At 40.5% G+C, this 22,933-nt stretch overlaps 1 protein-coding gene and 1 pseudogene across 1 annotated transcript in view; both read right to left on the bottom strand.

Moving 5' to 3' along the window:
- HS6ST3 (heparan sulfate 6-O-sulfotransferase 3) overlaps positions 1–22,933 on the bottom strand; it is a gene marked incomplete at its 5' end in the record, with an annotated part of 1,085,728 nt that overhangs the window by 791,057 nt on the left and 271,738 nt on the right. The gene's annotated exons all lie outside the window — the stretch shown is intronic.
- On the bottom strand, positions 13,634–13,773 carry LOC115869363 (annotated as a pseudogene).

A 22,933-nucleotide genomic window follows, 5' to 3' on the forward strand; every position in this document is an offset into this window, starting at 1 on the left:
TTATAAGGAACTATATGTGACCCCCTCCCTGGGGGACGGACAACAGAAAAGTGGGTGAAGGGAGATGTCGGACAGGGAAAGATATGACAAAATAATAATTTATACATTTTCAAGGGCTCATGAGGGAGGGGGGAGCGGGGAGAGAGGGGAAAAATGAGCACCTGATGCCGGGGGCTTAAGTGGAGAGGAAATGTTTTGAGAATGATGAGGGCAATGAATGTACAAATACGCTTTACACAATTGATATATGTATGGATTGTGGTAAAAGTTGTATGAGCCCCTAATAAAACGATTTAAAAAAAAAAGAAATACAATTGTTTCCCCCAAAATAATCATAGAAAATTATATATAAGACCCATTTTGAGATGACAAAATAAGCAATAATAAATGATATATAAAGGTATATAATCCTTATATGATAAAGCTATAAATTAAAATGCAATTTTGAACACTGATTACCTCTGGGGCTAGGGGAAGTGGGGAGATGGAGTAGAGAAGGAGAACAACAGTATTAATTTAGTTTTTACTTTTTTATTGTTCTATCTATTTGTATATATAAATATTACATACTACACATTTTCATAAGTGAGAAAAAATAACCTCCCGCCACCTCAGCTGAAATGAAAATACTATATCATAGTTGTGAAATGACACAGTTGGCATAAGCCAGGAGTATGGAGAGCTGACAGACTTAGGCGTCTTGTAGGCATTTACAAAGCAAAATGCACAATGATTTAATCCCCGTGGATAATAGATAATGCTTTATGCCCTAAGCGTGAAATGTAACTAATGGGCCACTGCTGGAGAGTGGATTCTGACTCATAGCAACGCAACCGGACCAAGAAGAAGGGTCCCAAGTGGCTTCCAGGGCTGTAAATATTTCCAGGAGAAGCCTGCCCCATCTTCTTCCTGAAGGGGAGCTGGTGGGTTCGATCCACTTCCCTTTTGGTTCAAACTTAACTGCTGTACCACTTGGGCTCCCAGGTAACACATCATAAATAATTAAACAAATAAGCAGCTCGATCAAACCTACGTTTGCATTTTTTCTGCAAGGAAAGAAAAAACTACCCTGTATCAGCAGCACGCATGGTCTCATGGAAACATGAGAAGCAAATGATGTATCTGAGACAACAGATGTCTGGCACACGATGAGGAAGAGATATGCAAGAGATGCTGAGCCAGGCTATCCATCAGGGACTCCTGGAGCTAGGGACAGCTGTGGGTAAATGGATTTTCCAGACAACAACAATGTCCTCAGGTAACCAGACATGTGTTCCTTATTTGCAGTTTTGTGTTAAACAATCACAAACTTTTCAAAGCCATGCTCAGAACAGCCCTTTGAGTAGTCCCTGGGTTTTAAAGCTCAGCCTCCAAGGAAAGCGACCAGAATGAGCCAATATGCAGGCTCAGCTTTTCATGACACATATCCCAAGCAGGACACGGTTGCATCGTGGATTCCTGGCCTTGGATCGTCCTATCTTCAGTGGGCTACCGATTCAAGGGGTCTCCTCCTCCATCCATTCTGGCTGCAGACCTTTGCACACCTGTGCATGATGGTCTCACGGAGAAGACTCCTGACACCGACTATTTCCAGACTCATACTACAGACCAAAATGGATACGAGCCGTGAAGGCGTTTTGAATTTCTGCTTAGTTGCTGAGAAGAATCCAGAGATTAAAAAATGCAACAGGCATTTACCCAAGAAAGGGATCCATTAAATATATTGAAGGTAATGCTTTCCCAATATCAAAGCATTTTAAAAAGTGACTTTAGTATTATACCCCCCAGAGCTCCAAAGTCTAACTATGGTACAAGTGGCTCCTCTGTCAGCTTCTTATTGCAGAGCTTCGCACCAGCAAGTTTTCCTGAGACAGTGACTAAATAGGACCTTAGTGTCGGGAGGACAATAGCGCTTTGTCCAAAAGCTGATGATCAAAGCTACCTGGTTCTCCAGGAGGAAGATTCAAGAGAGCATGTCCAAGGCAACTCGTGTAAACCCTTCTTTCCCATCATTGTAAATGGATCCATGGTCATACCACGAATTAGTGGCAGAACCAGAAAGTGGTCTAGCATTGTATTTCCAGAAATTTAAATATATCGAGCACATCTAGTAAAATCTGAATGCAGGCAATTTAATCACTCTTCACCGGTGACAGATGCTATTTTGATAGTCAGGACACAAATTCTATACAGGCCCTCCAAAATCTTGTACTGCTAGAGAGATTTTACTACTGGTTTTCCTCTTCACCCTTCCTTCTGCAAACTCTTTCTGCAAACTCCACCTATTTTATTGTGTTATTAGAACTGAAAATGACAGGCAATTTGTTTTCTTTTCTCATCAATGCAACACTCCCGTTTTGAGAATCTGGTTGGCGTTCTTCACGGAGCTAACAGCAATCATTAATTATCCTTAGAGTTATGGAATATGCTAAGTAGAGTTCCCCTCTCTACAACCAGCAGCTTGTGGTCTTCCAGCCTAAAGAGAAATAGCCTTATCAGAAATTAGTATCTCCAATTCAGAGCGCCTGTCCTTAGTGCTTTGATTTGAATGGGATATATGATGGTCGGGGATGATGTCAACTTGCCACTACTAGGTAAAAGTAGGATGGAGTCCAACCCGTTAATCAGGCCGCAGCCTGATGACACCTACTTGGGGATCTAAGAGAGAGACCAAGCAGAGTCCAATCCTCTTTGACCCTTTGCCTTCTGCAGGAGCTAGAGAGTGTGTCTGTTGCACCTGCCAATCCCAGAAGCCCTTCGCAGACTATCGACATTGGATTCATTTAGCCAACTTTGGATTCCTTTACCTCTCAGCCTGTGTCCCCCCCACCAAGTCTGCTTTGTCGTCCTGCTTCGTTTGCCAGCTTCCAAGAGTCAGGAGAAGGCTGGCTTGAACCAGAGTGGACTTACCACCTCCTACAACTGTGCAAGCCATTTCTTGATATAAATAATATAAATCTTTTTCTTCTCCAGACTCCCCAATCTAACACATTATATTGAAATCACTCTGTTTTAAAAATATATCCTAGCTTACTATGTGTGGCTTGTTTCTCTGGAAGTCATTCAGATGAATCTTTTACTCCTTCCTCTCTTATACTTCAGCATAAATTTTTTCTGAACCACAAAGCCTCCTTTAAGTTAGAATCTAACAGTCTTATCCCACTATTCCTTTCCAGCAGAACCTACATCCAACAGACAAACGTCAAATTCACTTAATATCTATTATAAAATATATACTCCTCTAAAATCTGATTCAAACAATAAATTGAAATTTTACTTTTCATTCGATACCTTGTTGAATAAAACACATCCTAAGTTTATCATATCTTTCAGTTAGAATCAAGTGAATGGCAGTGAGTATTTTTTATTGCTCCTGTTTTTTTTGGTTTTGGTTGTTATTGTTTTCTTACTCTACAATCAAGGTAATCCAACAATTGATCAATCTACAATACAATGTCTGATAAATGGATTGCTGCTGTTATACAATACTGAATAGAGTAATAAACTGGATAGATAGGTTGTAGATGTGGCAGTTAGAGTTTATGTCCATAAAGCGTAGGCGTGGAATTCAACCTGTCCATCGGGTCACCACCTGGTGATGCTTCCTTGGGAGTGTGGCCTGCTTATACGGGAGGAAACAGAAATACACACTGTCTCTCTCTGTGTGTCAGTCTCTTTCTCTCTCTCATCCCTCGGACTTCCTGCTGGAACTCTGCTTACTGCTAGGGGTGGCTCTATGTGGACTGCCGGACCCCGAAAGCTTTCAGCATCCTGCCATTTTTCCAATACCTTGGACCCACGTGCTTCTACACCCACTGTCCTGTGATCTTCCCGCTTCACTTTTATGAATCACCAGTCGGAAGCGACATGAGTCTGAAGGGGGACTTATGGACTAGCACTGGATTTAAAAACTTGAGTTGGACTGGGCTGGGTTACCTTCTTGATATGAAATTAATTTTTATATAAACCTCTTATACATATTTGTGTGTCACTGGATTTATTTCTCTAGGCAACCTGCCTAACACACTAGACTTAAAAAAAAAAAAGGAATAATGTGATCGTTAATGTTTTGTGTCAACTTGGCTATGCCAGCGTTCTCCATGGTGTGGCAGTTATCATCTCATTTTAACCTCCCTTGAGCTCTCATCTGACACAAGATGCTGCTGTTACTACATATTAATCCATCTGGCCAAGGCCCTTCTTTCCCACAGCCCTGCTACTTTACCAAGCATGCTATCCTTCTCCAGGGACCAGTCTCTCCGGACGTTATGTCCAAAATACATGAGACGAAGTCTCGCCATCATTGCTTCTAAGGAGTTTTCTGGATGTACTTCTTCCAAGACAGATTGGTTGGTTCTTTTGATAGTCTGTGGTATGTTCAATGTTCTTCACCAGCACCGTAATTCCATTTCATCTATTCTTGTCTTCCTCATTTACTGTTCAGCTTTCACATTAATATGAGGAGATTGAAAACACCATGGCTTGTGTCCATGCACCTCAGTCCTCAAAATAACATCCTTGCTTTTCAACACTTTAAAAAGGTCCTGCGCAGCTGAGTTACCAAATGCAATGTTTTATTTAATCTTCTGGATGCTGTTTCCATGAGCAGTCATTGTCAATTTAAACAACAAAAAATCCTTCACAACTTCAATCTTTTCTCTGTTAACACAATGTAATCACAGCCAATCGCTGTATACCTCCACTATTGGAAAAGACTCAGGTATAATTTAATACCCTTACTCAGGTGACAAACTGGATAATATTAAATGCCTCCAGATTGTGGTGTGCTTCCAATATAAGTCACTGATGATGATGTGGGAAACAGTGGCTTTTTTTTCTGGATCTGGGCCCTGCATTTGGTTCATTTGCCCTCTGGTTCTTTGGACTTGAGCCAACAGCCTGCCATAGGACCTGCTGACCCCAAGGGCCCTCAGAAACCTGCTGACATTAGCACCGTAACCCGTGCACCCACAAGTTTGGTGTGCTGACTTTGAGTTCATCCTCCTCTACAACCACCAGCCTGTGGGCTTCCAATCTTTCGTGAGACCCTGCAGTCCTACTGTCAGGAGAAACCTAACATCTGACCTACAGACTTGCGCCTGCCTGGAATTGGACTTGCCTGCCTCCAGAACATACGGACCATTTTCTTTACACAAATGTGTTTCTATAGATACATATATAAGCTTCCCTGGTGTTCTTTTCAAGAGAACTCAGCTGAGACAAACACCAACAAACGAGGAAGTTTCTGTGAATAATTCTTTTTCAATTACATCATCAAAGACTAGAACATACAGACTAAGAAGCAATGATCGTTTCTTAAAGAAAAAGTATCTCATCACAGTCATGAGCCACCAGATAGGAGACACGTCAAAGGAAAAAATTGCAGTACCACATTACTTTTGCAGAACCACGGAGGAGCTAATACTATAGACAAGAAATGTATTGTGTTGACAGACAATGAGAACTTGCCTTTGTAACTAAAGAGGTTGCCAAGTGACTGACTGAGAACACCAACATAAAGACCCAAGAAGACCAGTAGCTACGTCCCCATAAAACTAAAGCCACAACAGAAAATCTACAGCTGTTATTTAGGCAATTAGAACATTTTCCTATGTACTAAGACATTTACTGGCCCACGTTGTTTAAAAGTAAAATGAAATTAACTGGGTTTGATTTTATAACATTATTAATATCTCATGGATTTTGATGGGAGAAATCAAATATAACTAACGTTTTAAAATAGTCAAGTTGGACAAAGTGTTCAGGTGGTGCTAAGAAAACTCCCTTCTTATGCCAAATATTATCACAAAATGAAAGAAATATACTTATTGAATCTAATGATGGCTCTTTGATGAGGTATCCGAAAGTCAAGAAAGAAGTAACGAGGGAATAAAAGTAAGCGATAAGAACCAAAAACCAAGGAACTATATGTGACCTCCTCCCTGGGGGACGGACAACCGAAAAGTGGGTGAAGGGAGACGTCGGACAGGGCAAGATATGACAAAATAATAATTTATAAGTGATCAAGGGCTCATGAGGGAGGGAGCAGGGAGAGAGGGGGAAAATGAGGAGCTGATGCCGGGGGCTTAAGTGGAGAGGAAATGTTTTGAGAATGATGAGGGCAATGAATGTACAAATGCGCTTTACACAATTGATGTATGTAAGGATTGTGATAAGAGTTGTATGAGCCCCTAATAAAATTATTTAAAAAAAATAAGAACCAAAAACCTGCTGCGATCAAAGTGATTGCAACTCAGGGTATGTGAGATTATCACCCTCCTCCCACAAAGGGTAGAAGGGAGGGGGAAACAAAGAAAATAAATTGGCATCTAACAGAAGCAATAATTCATAAACACAAATATAAAACCTGGGGTTTAGGGAAAATCGATTCCATTTTCAGTTCTAAATTTGGTAACTTACTTTCTGAAAGGAATATTTTCTAGCCCCTCAATGGCAACTCGAGGCAAAACTCTTATTTTCCCTGCAAAAGCTTTATGAAATACTGAATTTTTTTCTTTGTGCCACTTATATTTTATAAAATTATTTGTTTAATATTTGTAATCTCATGCTTCCTATCTTTAGCACCTTAATGCTAGACAAAACATCTGCCTTGTTCACTGGGTCTAAAAAAAAGCATGCACTCAAGATTCTTTAAAAGGAATGAAATCAACAATATCATAAATATAATAATTTGGAGAGTTAGCAGAGCAGAATGACTACAGTGAATAAATCTTGGAGTCTCCCTACCTGGATTTGAATTCCGACTATGCTACTCATGATCAACTTGAACTCTGTCAAGGTTCTTAACCTCTCTATGATTACATTCCTTCGATGCAAAATGAGATTTTTTTTTTACTGTTACTGAATCTTATCATTTTTAAAAATCATTTTATTGGGGGCCCGTACAGCTCTTATGACAATCCATACATACATCCATTGTGTCAAGCACATGTGTACATATGTTGCCATCATCATTTAAAAAATATTTTCTTGCTACTTGGGCTCTTGGTATCCTCATTTTGCAAAATGAGATTAAGAGCAACACTTTCCTCATAGGGTTAGGAGAATGTAAGTCACCAATATTTACATAGTGGATAGGAAAATTACATAGTTGTTACTTAAAGAATTTTATTAAAAATAAAAACTCAAATGTGTGTGTAAACTATTAGACTTGAATTTTTAAATATGTTAGCTCTGAATTCAAAAGTTCTATTTCTAAGAACAAGAGACTACACATAACAACAATACATGTTCTGCACAATTCTAAAATGATAAAGTAAAAGCCTTCATTGATAATTTAAATAATTTTTATTACCTCAAATTATTAAAAGAATTATAAAACTCAAAAGAATTCAAAAAGTAAAGAAGAAACCGTGTAGCCAATATAAATGGCAGAGTAAAGAACCATAGAAAATTATCTTATTCAAAACACATGGAGAAAATACGGAAATATTATTGAATCAATACTTACAAATTTTGCAAATTAAGTAAAGGCAGCTACCCGGGGAATCATTATTTGAGAAAAATGGTTGAACCTCAGTGAACATCTAGTTTTAACATTCCCTGGTAGCATCCCCTGGTCTCTAGCTTCACACTACCCTCAAAAATAACAGGCCGAGCTAATGGTGCCTGGCTTTCAAAAGATATAGCATCTGGGGTCTTAAAGGCTTGAAGACAAACAAGCGGCCATCTAGCTAAGAAGCATCAAAGCCCACATGGAGGAAACACACCAGACTGTCTGACCACGAGGTGTAGAAGGGACCAGTTATCAGATATCAAAGAACTAAAAATCATATCAGTGGTTGCCCACCTTCCTGATACGATCACTGAAGACAAACGTGCGCATAAGCAAATATAGTGAAGAAAGCTGATGGTGCCCGGCTATTAAAAAATAGAGTGTCTGGGGTCTTAAAGGCTTGAAGATAAACAAGCGGCCAACTAGCTCAGAAGCAAAAAAGCCCACATGGAAGAAGCACACCAGCCTGGGTGACCACGAGCTGTCAAAGGGATCAGGTATCAAGCATAAAAGGACAAAAAATCATATAATTGCAAAGGTGGGTGAGTGCAGAGTAGAGACTCAAAGCCCATCAGTAGGCAACTGGACACACCCTTACTGAAGGGTTGAGGGGAGGAGTCAAGCCAGTCAGGGTGCAGCGTAGCAACGATGAAACATATAACTTTCCTCTAGTTCTTAAATGCTTCCTCCCCCCCAGTATCATGATCCCAATTCTACCTTACAAATCTGGCTAGACCAGAGGATGTACATTGGTACAGATAGCAACTGGAAACACAGGGAATCCAGGACAGATGACCCCTTCAGGACCAGTAGTGAGAGGGGTGATGCCTGGAGGGTGGAGGGAATGTGGGGTAGAAAGAGGGAACAGATTACAAGAATCTGTGTATAGCCTCCTCCCTGGGGGATGGACAGCAGAGAAGAGGGCAGGAGGAGACGTCGGCCAGTGTAACTTATGACAAAACAATAATAATTCATGAATTATGAAGGGTTCATGAGGTAGGGGGTAGTGGGGAGGGAGGGGGAAAATGAGCAGCTGATATTAGGGGCTAAAGTACAAGGCAAATGTTTTGAGAATGATGAGGGCAACAAATGTACATATGTGCTTGACACAATGGATGTATGTATGGGCTGTGTTAAGAATTGTACGAGCCCCCAATAAAATAATTTTTTAAAAAAAGAAAAAAAATAGGCCACATTTGAGACTAAAAAACAAATCAGGAGCTCAGAAGATGTTGGAAGGAGGCCGGAGCTCTTTCAAAGTATTTTTCATTAAAAAGTATTGACGTCCCTGGTGGTTATCTGTAAATTCAGCTTGCAAACTTATTGAATTTGATCTGATTTGAAGACTGTCCAGTGTGAAAACACTCACTTATCAAAAGAAAAATATGAGACCGGCAAGGAAATAAGAAAGTATAACCCCAAAGTAAGGGGTGGAAGTGAACAATCAAATTATGTTCCAAGAGATAAAGGAATCGATGTCTAAAGAAGTAAAAGAAAGCATGAGGGCAATACCTGACCAAAATAACTAAAATCAATAAAGAAATAAGCATTAAATAAAGAACCAAATAACAATTCAGGCACTGGAGAGAATTATAAATGAAAACATTGAAACTCACTACAGGGAGTCAGCCGCAGATGTGATCAGATAAATCAAAGGCAGCACAATTGCTATGATCAAGTGTGAAGAACAGAGCGGTGGTACACCTTCAAGCATGCGCACATACTAGAGTCTGGGTCTTCGAAGAAGAAGAGACCAAGAAAATGGGAGAAGCAATACTTGAAGATACAATTCCTCAAAATAGCAACATTTGACTCAGACCATGTGTCTACATAGCTGAGAAATTCAACAAACTCCACATAAGATCATTTGAAAAAGAGGCTCAAGTGGAATAATGTCAACCAAGAAATCAACATCTCACACAACAGTCCTTCCAAAACGAAGGAGCAATCAGGGATACATGACAAACAGAACCCGAAAGGACTTAACACGAGCCAAGAGAAATGAGTCCTTAAGCTCAAATGATAGGACACCCGATGGTAAATCAAATATATATGACGAGATAAAAGCAACTAATAGTAGCAATCGGTTTGCTTGTTGGCTGCTGTCATGTTGGTTCTAACTTGCAGCAACCCTGGGAACAACAAAATGAAACAGAGCCCATCATCCTCACAAGTGTTGTTAAGCGTATGTCTATTGTTGCAACCACTATGTCAATCCATCTCCTGGAGGCTCATCCTCGTTTTCGCTGATCTACTCTACCAAACATGATGTCTTTCCAGGGACGGGTCTCGCCAGTCACATGCTCAAAGTACTTGAGACAAAACCTTCCTTCAGAAAAGCCTTCTGGCTGTACTTGTTCAAGAGATATTGGTTTGTTCTAGCAGTGCAGGATTTTCTTCATTATTCTTCACCAGTACCATCATTCAAATGCATCAGTTTCTTCTGTTTTCCTCATTCACCGTCCAAGACATAGGAGGTGACTGATAATATCCTGGGTTGGGTCAGGTGCAATTTAGTAATCAACGTGACACCCTTGCTCTTCAACACTTTAAAGAGGTTGTGAGATAGTTAGTTTATTGTGCCAACCTGGCCGATAAACACAAGTGGGATTAATTGAAGGGCAGAGAGATAAATGGCTCGGTGAGCCTCACCTTTCTTGTCTCTCGCTCTTTGATCATTGGACCAGTGTGTAGCTGCCTTGCTTGTTCTGTGCCTCAATTTACAGGCTACACTACCTGTGGGACGCCTAGCCTGTGGACTGTGTCGCTGTGAGTTGAGGTCCCTTTAAGACATCTCTGGAGCTGGGGACTGGCAGTTGGTGACCTGGCTGACAGTTGGTGACCTGCCTGGCTGTTTTGCTGCCTGTGCTGGGATAGCCTAGCACTCTCTCGCTCTCTCCCTCTCCAGAGGACTACAGGACGGCCCTCAAGACTTGAAGGACTGCTAGTGTCTCACAACTATCTCACGGGAGTGAGTTGCACTGAGCCATTTGTGCTGCTCTATAATTTAACTGTTCATTTCTTCTATTATCTATCTATCTATCTATCTATCTGTCTGTCTGTTTATAATTGAACAGTTCATTACTTGTGTTTATATATATATCAGCAATCTGGTTTTATCTCTGTAGAGAACCCTGTCTAACACAGGTTGTGTGCAACAGATTTGGCCAATGCAATAGGCCATATGATTTCTTCACTGCCACTGCCATGAGCAAAGATTGTATATCCAAACAAGATGAAAGCCCTGTTGATGTACTGTTGCAATGTTTTTAAGTTTATCTTCAGCACAATTCTATTTTCATGATATATTCATGATTTGTTCAATAATTCCTGCATTCTGTGAGTACAGATATGGATATTTTCCATATTTGTACCTTTATAATGGTGTATATTTACCTACGCAAATATAAAAAAGCAATATAACTATATTTGTGTTGCTAATTCTTTTCATTCTACCAGATTTAAAAAACAATCACATAAAGTAACAATGTAAACCTGACTTGATGAGCAACAATGTACAAGAGGACTTTTTAAAAAGTGTGTGAAAAATGGAAATAAAAAATAATGGAATTTTCCCATGAACTTTTAAGCCTCATGTTTAAAGATGTATGACAAAAACAGAACAAAGAAGGAGAAATGAAGCTTTATAGGAACAATGTCTTTTTAAAGTAATTTAAATTAAGCAATATAATTACCTACTGGATTTTAAAAACTATGATGTCTACAAGAAACACATTGGAAGATTAAAGACACAAATTTGATAAAAATAAAGGAAAAAGATATACCATGAAAATAGTAACCAAAACAAAATGGAATGGTTATAACTGATCTCAGGAAGAAAAAAAAAATGAAGACCAAAAAAAGTTATTGAAGACAAAAAAAATTTAATAATCATCAAAATAATCCATCAAGAAAATACCATAACTATAACTATACAGTCATTTAACAAGTGTTCAAAAAGACATGAAGCAAAACTGATGGAAATAAAGAAGCAAATGAACAACTCGGTAATAATAATAATGGACATTTTCAATCCTCACTTTAACTAAAAAGTATAGAACAACTAGACATAGCTCAAAAAGAAGAGTTGACTTGAACAATACTTTTACCAACTAGACCTTCACACGCATGTATAATCCACTCCACTCAATGACAGCAGAATATACATCCTGCTTAACGACGGAGGAAACATTCTCCGAGACAGGCCATTTGTTAGGCTGCAACAAAATGTCTCATGACCTATAAAAGAATTCAACTCCAGCAAAGCAGGTCTTCTGACCAAATGGATTTAAATAAGGAATACTTGGTAACGTGTGTACCTTTTATAAAGTGGAAATACCTGGAGGCCAAGAACTGCTAACTCAGTTTCACCATGTCTAGTCCAATATAGTACATTTGCTCATGGTGCTCCCTAACGTACAATGCCCTTCTACTCCTTTGCTAATCTAAATTCTATCCATCTCTATTTGTTGACCACTCTAATAAGCAGGCTCAAGATAATGTTGTTGTTGCTGTATTATTGTTGTTAGGGGCAATCAAGTTGGTGAAGACTCACAGGAGCCCGATGTACAACAGAATGAAACACGGCCAGGTTCTCCACCATCCTCAATATTGTGTTTATGTCTAATCACATTGTTGCAGCCACTGTGTCAATCCATTTTGCTGAGAGCCTTTCTCTCTTGTGCCGCCCCTCTGCTTCACCAAGCATGCGGCCGTCCTTCAAGTACTGATCTCTCCTGATAACATCAAGTCCAAAGTTGTAACATTCTGGCTGTACTTCTTCCAAGACAGACGTTTGTTCGGTGGGCAGTGCATGGTATTTTCAATGTCCTTTGCCAGCACCACGCTTCAAATGCTTCCATTCTCCAGCCTTCCTGATTCACTGTCCAACGTTCACACGCATATGAAGCCACTGAAAATACCATGGCTTGGCTCGGGTGTACCTCAATATTCAACATCCTTGCTTTTCAAACGTTTAAAGAAGCCAGAGCTGGTGTTACGGCTCATTTAGAAAATGAAAACATTTAAAACAATAATATTTTCACATTAAACACTTAATCCTGCCTGCTGGAGCCACAGCACTGACAAGCAATCGTGGTAATAGCGGCGTTAAAGTGATTAAAAAATCGGTATCTCCTCATCTGACTCAGAACATTAGTCGACCTATCTGAGAAATTCAACCAACTCCACGTCAGATCATCTGAAAGCCTCGGATTTTGTGTCAGGTCCCTTTTATCAGACGGTCAGAGGTTCAGGTCTTGCTTTCTTCCTTATTGTATCACTTCAAAGTCAAGAAAGGTGGGTCAGAGACCAGGGAATTCATGAGTTTCCACACCAGTAAATTACTTTTCAACGTATGGACACAGTCCTTGTCTTCAATCCCATAACCTAGAAGGAATGCACACACACACACACACACACACACACACACATACACACACATCCCTCTGAAAAATAAGTTGTTCCATGGTCACCCTTAGCCACAAGGAACTTGAGAAATGTAGCCTCCCGCTGGGCAACTCAATGGTAAGATTTCATTTTGCTTGGATTCACAATCAAAGCTCACGGAAGCAGCAATCCAGAAATCAAAGAGGTATTATTACATTGGGTAAATCTGCTGTGCAAGACCTCTTTAAAGTGTTAAAAAGCAAGGATGCGACTTTGAGAACTCACAAATGTCTAACCCAGGCCATGGTGCAATTGGGAGATTGTGTTGGACATAGAGTGGCTATGAGTTGGCACTGATTCAAAGGCACCTTCAACAACGAGTCACTAAGAAGGCAAGATCAGACCAGGGGAAAGCAGCAGCCTCAGAAGACACGCCCCTCTAGTGTCAATTCCCTAAGAAGCTACTCAGGCTTTCTTCCAATTTGAAAATACATTTATTCAGTTCACACAACCCATTAGAAGTCAATTATTCTCGGAAGGTTTCAGGTGAGTCCAGTTTCTTCTCCATTTATATTCTAAGGTCTTGGAGGACAAAATCCATAATCTTACTATTTGTGTCATGGCTCTCACCCCATGGTGCCAGCCATCGTTTTAGAAATATAGTGAGTACTATATTTATTATGTGATGTTTCAAATAAAACCAAGTGTAATTTTTTCTTTCTTTCTTTTCAGGGGAGGGCAGGCATGCAGTCCCCCACTACCACAAATTATGCAGTTGAGTTTCTGCATTTAGGGAAATCGCAGGGGTCAGCACACCCGCAGTGCAACGGACAAGCCTCGCCCTGGTGTCTCCCCTGCCAGGTAAGTCTAAAACAAGTGTAATTTCTGAAGAACATAAAATTGCATTCACATGTCAATCAATGTGTTTTTAATAGGTAGTGGGAACGCAGGGAAAAGGTGATTGCTGAAACTCATGAGTGAATTGGTAAGTTGGTGTTCTTCCAAATACTGCTAACACATCATTTACAAAGCTTTGAATATAGTGAGATAAGCTATTTCTTATATCGCTGTAGCAATTGCAGAGGGACAAAAAAAACCTAAGGTTAAAATTACAGCTGATTCATTTTATTCAAAGCTGATTAATTATAAGACTTGATCAAAATGAAGCGGTTGATGTGAAACTCCAAAAGAAATTATTGATTCTTCTCATGTGTAAACGACCAATTAAAACAGTATGGTGCAGCCCTGCTCTCGTTCTTCATATTCTAATTTTGGACTTTCTTCTCTTGATTTTTTTAAACAAAGAACATTATATAAAGACTCCAAATTAGCTCTTGGCTTTTACTATTCAATAGCAACCACTCACTGAGTGCCAATCATTTCCCTGAACGCTTCTTTAAAAACCAGTGTTGCCCCTGGCACAGCAAATGAAAAGAGATGATGAGATATTGATAGCAAAATCTTACCCCAGTGCACTGCCTTTTCCCCTGATTGAAAACCCCACAGGACATTGTTACGTGGGGAAAGGACATGATGATTCAAAGACCAGGAATTGATTCCTGCCATACAAACAAAACACAAGAGTCCCCCAAAGAGTTTGTACTTGGATTCTGAACAAAAGAAGTTTAAGGTTTTAAGACAGTTGTAGGTCCTACTTACAGATCTCCTACTAGTAATTCTACTCTTTGAGGGAGACTGAAATACAGTACATAGCTTACAATAGCGATCAATGGCAGAATTCCAGAATGGCTCTCCTAAGACATATTAGCCATTTCTGAAAAATAGCTCCTATAGAGAGTATCATAATTAGTTCATCTGTTTAAGGCTTTGAGCTCTTTATAGAACTATTGAACTTTCAATCCCAAGATATTGAGTACCCACAATCCCTGACTAACTATAGGTTTCCATTCTGACACTTCTACCACTGTAAATCAGTTCTGGCATAAGTCAAATATTTATTTTCTTCATTAATACATTTTATTAGCTAAAGCTTTATAAATTGAGCCTTGGTGGTGCAAGTGGTTAAGCACTTGGCTATTGACCAAATGGTCAATAGTTTGAACCCGCAATCAGCCCCGAAGGAGAAAGATACGACAGACAGTCTGCTTCCAGTTAGATTTATAGACTTGCAAACCCTGTTCAGATCTATGGGGTTGCTACGCGTGAGAATCAACTTGATGGCAAAGGAATCTTTATAAATCTGATCTTTATTTATGTTTTGGGGCTGTAAACATATCTAAAAATGTTATTATTTTTATTTCATATTACCAATGATACCAAAACAAAAAAAAAACCCTGATGGTAATACTGTATATACTCGTGTATAAGCCGAGTTTTTCAGCACATTTTTAATGCAGTTTTTGTGGTAACATTAGGTGCTTTAGCTGATATTCGGGTTGGCTTATACTCAAGTATATATGGTAAGTGTGGTTTGTAGTAAGTCGAATATGTTATACATAGACTCTGTATACTTCATCCCATAGATGACAGCATCAAAACTGTCTGTCTTTCATCTATAATGACAATAGTATAATGGCATTTTAATCCATTAATCCATTAATCCAGCACCCAAATAAAACCGTTTTCTTTTTTTCCCCATTAAATCATTTTACTGGGGGATCGTAAAACTATGATCACAATCCACACATACATCCATTATGTCAAGCACTCCTATACATGTTTCTCTCATCATTCTCAAAACATTTGCTTTCCACTTGAGCCCCTGATATCTGCTCCTCATTTTTTCCCCTCCTCCCCGCGCCCCCTTGATAATTTACAAATTATTATTACTTTGTCCTATCTTACACCATCCAACGTTCCCCTTCACCCACTTCTCTGCTGTCTGTCCCCCAGGGAGGAGGTTATATGTAGATCCTTGTAATCTGTTTCCCCTTCTCCCCCACCTTCTCTCCACCCTCCAGGTATCGCCAATCTCACCACTGGTCCTGAGGAGTTCACCTGTCCTGGATTCCCTGTGTTTCTTATTTACACTCCACTTTTATTCTTGTTTTCCCAAAGCTGCATGACAGTGCAAATATAATTTTATGTTGCTTCCTTAAAATTAAAGTAAAATTTGTGACATTTACATGTTGGAATATCATCATCATCATCATCATGGTTTTAATAAAAACATGTATCCCATTTAATTACTACAATACTCTTAACCATCACCCTTTCCCAGAATCATTTAGAAAATCTGTTACCTTTGTGTTGACTAGAGAAACAAATCCAGTGACACACATACATATGTAAGAAAAAGCTTTGTATGAAGGAGCAATTGTATATCAAGAAAACATCGCAGCACAGTCCAGATCAAGTCCATAAATCTGATACTAGTCCATAAATCACTCTTTAGACTCAAACAACCATACGCAATGATGCAGAATGCAGGAAGGTCGCAGGCCAGTGAGAGCAGGACTCCCACAGGTCTCAGCATGGCTCCCCAGCATGAAGGTGAAGGTAGAGAGAGAGGGGGGAGCTCTCAGGAACCTCCTATGAGAAAATCACATGCACAAGGAGGCATCAGCAGGCTGTGACCCGACTGGCATGCTAAACTCCATCCCTACACTTTCATAACTTCAAGTGGACACAAACTATGTAACGACCACACTTTTCTACTTAGGATTTCAGAAATCGTTACTTAATAATAAAAGAGGTAGTCTTTTTTACATTAAAATTGTTGTGAAACATGGAGATGGAATTGACTGAGCATCTTCTAGGGCTTCACGTTCTAATACAAATGGTGGGCAATTGCTAGATGCCTAGTGTGTGATCCTTGATCGCAACACATTTGTAATATAGTAGAGGAGATAAGGCAAGGACAGATCATAAAACTGAACTAGGACTTCTGGAAAAGCTAGATCCCAGTAGACTGGGGTAATCAGTGATGATTCACGGGGCAGGATGAACTTAGATGGGCCTTTGAAACATGGAGTGAGTGTTACATGGGTTAAGAGATCTAGGAAGGGCATTTCAGAATGGGAAATGGTTATTCAAATATATTCAACCAGGGCCTTTGCCAAAAATGTATCTGCTCCAGGTTGAAACAGGGCTGGGGCTATGATGTCCACCTGTAGGGTGAACAGGAGTCAGATAGGTATTTTAACATACTGTCTTGTAGTGTTCTTTCAACAAGAATATGAAGGGCAAGGATGAAGGTGCATGAGTAATTCCTACCTTAATGATGCATATCTTTAAGGTTTTTCCTTTTATTGAACAGTTATCTTCCATAACAGCCTTTAAATTTGGCTCAAGGATGGAAGTAGCAGATGCAACAAGAAAAACCAGGGGTTGGCCCACCACGTAAGAAAGGGAGGGGAAAAATGAGGAGCTGATACCAAGGGCTCAAGAAGAAAGCAAATGTTTTGAGAATGATGATGGCAACAAATGTACAAATGTGCTTGACACAATGGATGGATGGATTGTGATAAGAGTTGTACGAGCCCCCCAATAAAAATTTTAAAAAACAAAACATAGCAAAAAGAAGTCTCTGTGCATTGGGAATAGAGAAGATATTCTTGAGAAACCCTTTTTCTTAGATTCTATACCCGCCCTTCCTGAAACAGACATGGAGCTGTGCGAGAAATAGAGCCCCTAGGGAGCGTAAATGGTTAATATGCTCAGCTGATAACAAAAAGGTTGGAAGTTTCGATTCTACCCAGACGCACCATGGAAGGAGCCCTGGAAATCTTATCCTGAAAAATCAACCATTAAAAGCCCAAAATACACAATTCAACTCTTACACTGAAAGGGTCCCTGTGAGTCAGAATCAACTCAACACACCTGGTTTACTGGTGGGAGAAATTACCCCATATTGCAGCTATTTCAATAATTTCTCTGGTTACACCCAGCAGTCTGAGCAGTACAAGGGTAAGACAAAATGTATATAATCATAGAGCATTTTATTAAACTAAAGATAAAATATGAAGTTCTTGTTTTTCAACATATCCTCCATTTACATCCATACATTTCTGAAAGTCGTGTTTAGGGCTGTCGTATCCTTGCCCAAAGAGCCCTTCCCTTTTTTATTTCCCACGTCAAAATGGAAGTTTTGGCATCCTCAAGAGACTCAAATCGTGTACTTTTTCAAGGCTCTTTTAGTTTGGGGACCAAAAATAAGTTTGAACCAGGCAAGATCAGAATTGTAGGGTGGATGTGGTAAGATTTCCCAATGAAATTCTCATAGGACACCCTTGGCTATCTCAAAGAATGAGCAGGCACATTGTAGTGATGGGGGAAAAAAACCCCACCTTGGCACAATTTTCCCAGGCTTTTGTTCACCAATGCAGCTTTCAATTTTCTTAAAACTTCTTTCTTAATAAACTCTACGATCATCCTGTACCCTTCGAGAATAGCTACCAATATTGCCCCCCTTTTTTTGTTTGTTTGTTTTAAAAGATATTTCCACATTGCTTCTTTTTCTTAAATTATTTTACTGCAGACTCTTACATGCATTATAACAAACCCTACATCCATGATCTCAAGTGGATATATATAATTATGAGCATCAATAATTTCTAAAAATTATCATTCTTCTTGAGCCCTTTGATATTAGCTCCTTTCTTTTCCCTCCCTCCTCCACCCTGCCACCCCCACGAACCCTTAATATATTATGTATTTTTATTATTATTAATATATAACTTACACTGCCCATTCTATCCCATCACCTACTATCCTAGTATTCTTCCCCTGAGGGGGGTTATTCTGCTGTCATAGCTATTCATTCCCCCTTCCCCTCCTCCTCCCCTTTCCATTCCCTCATCCTCCTGGAATCATTGCTCCCATTACTGTTTTTGAGGGGGTTTGTCTTTCCTGAATTCTATATATTGGAAGCTCTCGTCGGTGCCACTGTCTGTACACCAGACTAGCGGGAATTGTGTGATTGGACTGAGAGCATAATAGTGGAGGGAGGAAGATGCTATTTATTTTTGGAATTCTGATGCCTGTTCCCATCAACACCTCATGATCAAACAGGCTGGTGTGCTTCTTCCATGTGGGCTTTGTTGCTTCTCTGCTAAATGGCCACGTGCTTGTCTTCAAGCTTTTAAGACTCCAGACGCTATGTCTTTTAATAGCTGGGTTTTCTTCACCACATTTGTTTATGGACCCAGTTTGCCTTCAGTGATCATGTCGGAGTGGTGGGCATCACCCAATGCCACATTATTATAACAATGTGTTCTTGTGTTAAGGGAATACTTAAGTAGAGGCCCACAGTCCCTCCACTGCCTCAATGTACTGCCATATAAATATATATACATAGGCCAATACCCTATTGTTATGCAATAATATATATGTACACTTCTATGTTTGTACCTCCATAAATAGTTCTGTTTCCTGGTTCTTTTCTCTATTTCCTTTTGTCTTCCTCCTAGCCCACTATCAAGTTTACCCCTTTTTTACCTCTCAGTAATTCCTCTAGCTAGATTACGGGTGCACCACGATTTCTACTCCTATATCGTCCCTTTGGAACCCCCAAACAGCTGCACGAACTTCCTGAGCTGACCTCGCTGAATTTAGCTGGTCCAGCAGATCCCCTCAGTTGCCACTGTTTGGCTGGATGCTTTTCCCTTGGAGGCACCCTGCTCGTAATTACTATAGAACTAGCCTGCAGTCACCTACCAGTCAAAATGACCTCAGAGAATTTGTCTGCAGCCACCCATTGATCCCAGAGACACCTTTGTGTATGTTCTGTTTGGAATAAATCTTTGCGTGCCTGAACTGAACCCTGGTAGCAATACTTTTGGATTTGCCTTGTATTAATGGTGATATTCAGAAGGACTCAGGACTCCCCAGAGTTACTCAAGGCATTCATTAAAGTCTCGTGCTCACCTCTTCATTAGTTGCAGAAGCATTGTTCTCCAGCCACACTACGAGTGTGTTGCGAGCTGTTGTCAATACAACTCTGGATATGAATATAACCCAAGTTTTCTTTTTTTTTTTTTAAACATTTTATTAGGGGCTCATACAACTGTTATCGCAATCCATACACATATCAATTGTGTAAAGCGCATTTGTACATCATTCTCAAAACATTTTCTCTCCACTTGAACCCCCGACATTAGGTCCTCATTTTCCCCTCCCTCCCCGCTCCCCCCTCCCTCATGAGCCCTTGATAGTTTATAAATTGGTATTTTGTCATATATTGCCCTGTCTGACGTCTCCCTTCATCCACTTTTCGGTTGTCTGTCCCCCAGGGAGGAGGTCACATAAGGTTCCCTCTTTCCTACCCATTCTCCCTTTACCCTCCCTGTTTCGCCACTCACACCACTGGTCCTATAGGGCTCATCCGCCCTGGATTCCCTGTATTTTAAGTTACTATCTGTACCAGTGTACATCCTCTAGTCTAGCCAGACTTGCAAGGTCGAATTCGAGTCATGGTAGTGGGAGCGGGGAGGAAACATTTAGGAACTAGAGGAAAGTTGTATTTCTCATCATTGTTACATCGCACCCTGACTGGCTCATCTCCTCCCCAAGACCCCTCTGCAAGGGGATCTCCAGTGGCCTACTAATGGGCTTTGGATCTCCACTCCGCACTCCCCCCATCATTCACTATGGTAAGATTTTCTGTTCTGATGATGCCTTATACCTGATCCCTTCGACACCTCATAGTTGCATACGCTGGTGTGCTTCTTTCATGTGGGCTTTGTTGCTTCTGAGCTTGATGGCCGCTTGATTACCTTCAAGCCTTTAAGACCGCAGACGCTATACTTTTTGATAGCCGGGCACCATCAGCTTTCTTTGCCACATTTGCTTATGCACCCCTTTGTCTTCAGTGATCCGTTCGACACCTCGTGATCACACAGGTTGCTATGTTGTTCCATGTGATAACCCAAGTTTTCTACAGGGAAGGTGAGAATTCTATTACTGACTCGCCAATGTCCCAGTCACATGATACCAACACCAACCACTCCCACTGAGTCAATTACAACTCAAACTGACCCAAAAGACAGAGGAGAATTGCCTCCTAAGATATCCATGGCCACAATCTTGACTAGAGCAGATGACCACCTCTTTCTGTACTTGGGCTGCTGGGGGATTCGAACCACCAACATTTTTGTTAGCAGCTAAGCCACACTGTACAGAAACCCACTGCCATCTCAAGAGTTCCACTGAGAGTGACTCAGCAGGACAGAGGAGAACTGCTCCATAGTTTCAGAGATTGTGGTCTCTACGGTAATTAACCGCTTCATCTTTCTCTCACAGAGTGACTGAGGGCTTTAGACTGCTGATCTTGTGGTTAACAGCCCAATGCTTAACCCACTGCACCATAATCATGTCAAATTCCAGTCTCACATAAATTTGTTCTCCACCACTCCTCTCCAATATGCAGAAAACAGGGTTCCATGCTACCTCTGGCCTCATAGTCTCTTAAACTTACTCTGCGGTTTCTGGTCTAGTGTTTCTCAAGAGGAAATAGAGCATCCATCTTCATCAGAGTCACCTAAGCTTCTTTTAAAATCTCAGGATCTGAGCCATGCAGCAGGGAAAGAACCAGAATAGCTGGGGGTGGGCTCAGGCAATCTTCGTGTAGTAAACACTCCAGAAGGTTTCTGATACAAATAAAGAGACCTTCTATTTAACCTACACTGAATGTAACACCAGCCTAGGATTTCCTAGGGAATATTAATATATCTGTTACATATCATAGAAATTATTTCAAACAGAAATCTAGAGACATACCTTCAATGAAATGAAATAACTAACCTGTCAGCAATGGCTGGTGCAATACACTTCTTCAGGCTCTATGATGGTAACCGCTCAAAACGTGGACATTTATGTAAGCAGGCTCCAAAACGCTTGGTAGGGCGGGGGTGAAATCCATGATCTTTTCATTTAATTTTTCCATGAATGTTTTGAAGCTCCCACACATTACCATTGTTTGATACACAATGAATTTAAGTATCACTGGAGTGCACATGTGGAGGTTTGGTTCTGTATTGGTTAATCACTCAACTGCTAAGTAAGCATGCAAACAGGTAGAAGGCAAGATTCTTCCTCCAGGGAAAAAATTACCTGCTTCTTAGGCAACTGGGGCAACCAATGTGTTAAAATCCAGGCCTTCCATATGGGAACCAGGTGCATTTCTTGACCACGGTACCGCATACCTAGTCATCATTTGATGGAAGCTGGGATGATGCTATAAAGTTAAACCAGTTTCAGAGGAGTTTCCACATCAAAACAGACTAGGAATAAAGACCTGGCAACTTGCTACCCAAATGCAGCCAACGAAAACCGTACGGATCACGTGGTCAAATCGACAACTAATGATGTGGAGTGGGCAGGACTAAGGACCATGGTGCTTCGTTGTGCATGAAGCTACCATGCACAATGAGTTAGAGCCAAGTGGAGGGCAGCTAAACCGAACAAAAAGAAAAACCACACGGACAGGCAAAGCTTCTACACCAATAGCTGAAGGTAGGCAGGGGCTATCAAGACATGATGGGGCAAAGAGACAGATTCTACCGGAGTCTGGTCAACTCTCCACTATCTCACACCTTCAGTGCTACATAGGGGCCGCATTGCGTAAGCAGGGAGCGTTTGCACACCTAATTTATGTATGTTTTGGAGATTAATTCAGAACCATCACCAACCAAAAAGAAAAAAAAGAAGAAGGATGGTACTGGCCTTTAGATTATTTAACTTCACAGCTACTGACATTTCGGAAAGTCATGATTGTCACCTTCAGCCTCACGTCAAAGCTGGGGAAAACAAAGGAGCACACCTCCAGTCAACAGAGATTTCAACGAGAATGCTTTTAACCAAAATCAGAGCTTACAGATGGATAGTTCATTCCTTTGACACATTGACGTTTTGCTCTGGAGGACTACTCCATCCTTATGATTTAGTAGGTGAGTTAGTTAATTGTGCCAGCCTGGCCAATAACCACATGTGGTGCTGGTTGAATGGCGGAGGGATAAATGGGTGGTGAAGCCTCGCCTTTCTAGTTCTCGGGTCTCTTGTTTTGTGATGGTTGTATCGGGTGCAGCTGCCTTAGCAGTTCCCTGCTTCAGCTTGCAAGATTGACTTCCT

The sequence above is a fragment of the Echinops telfairi genome, unplaced genomic scaffold, assembly GCF_000313985.2.
Source record: "Echinops telfairi isolate 266 unplaced genomic scaffold, ASM31398v2 ScPeMD7_24;HRSCAF=84, whole genome shotgun sequence".
Taxonomy (NCBI): Eukaryota; Metazoa; Chordata; class Mammalia; order Afrosoricida; family Tenrecidae; genus Echinops; species Echinops telfairi.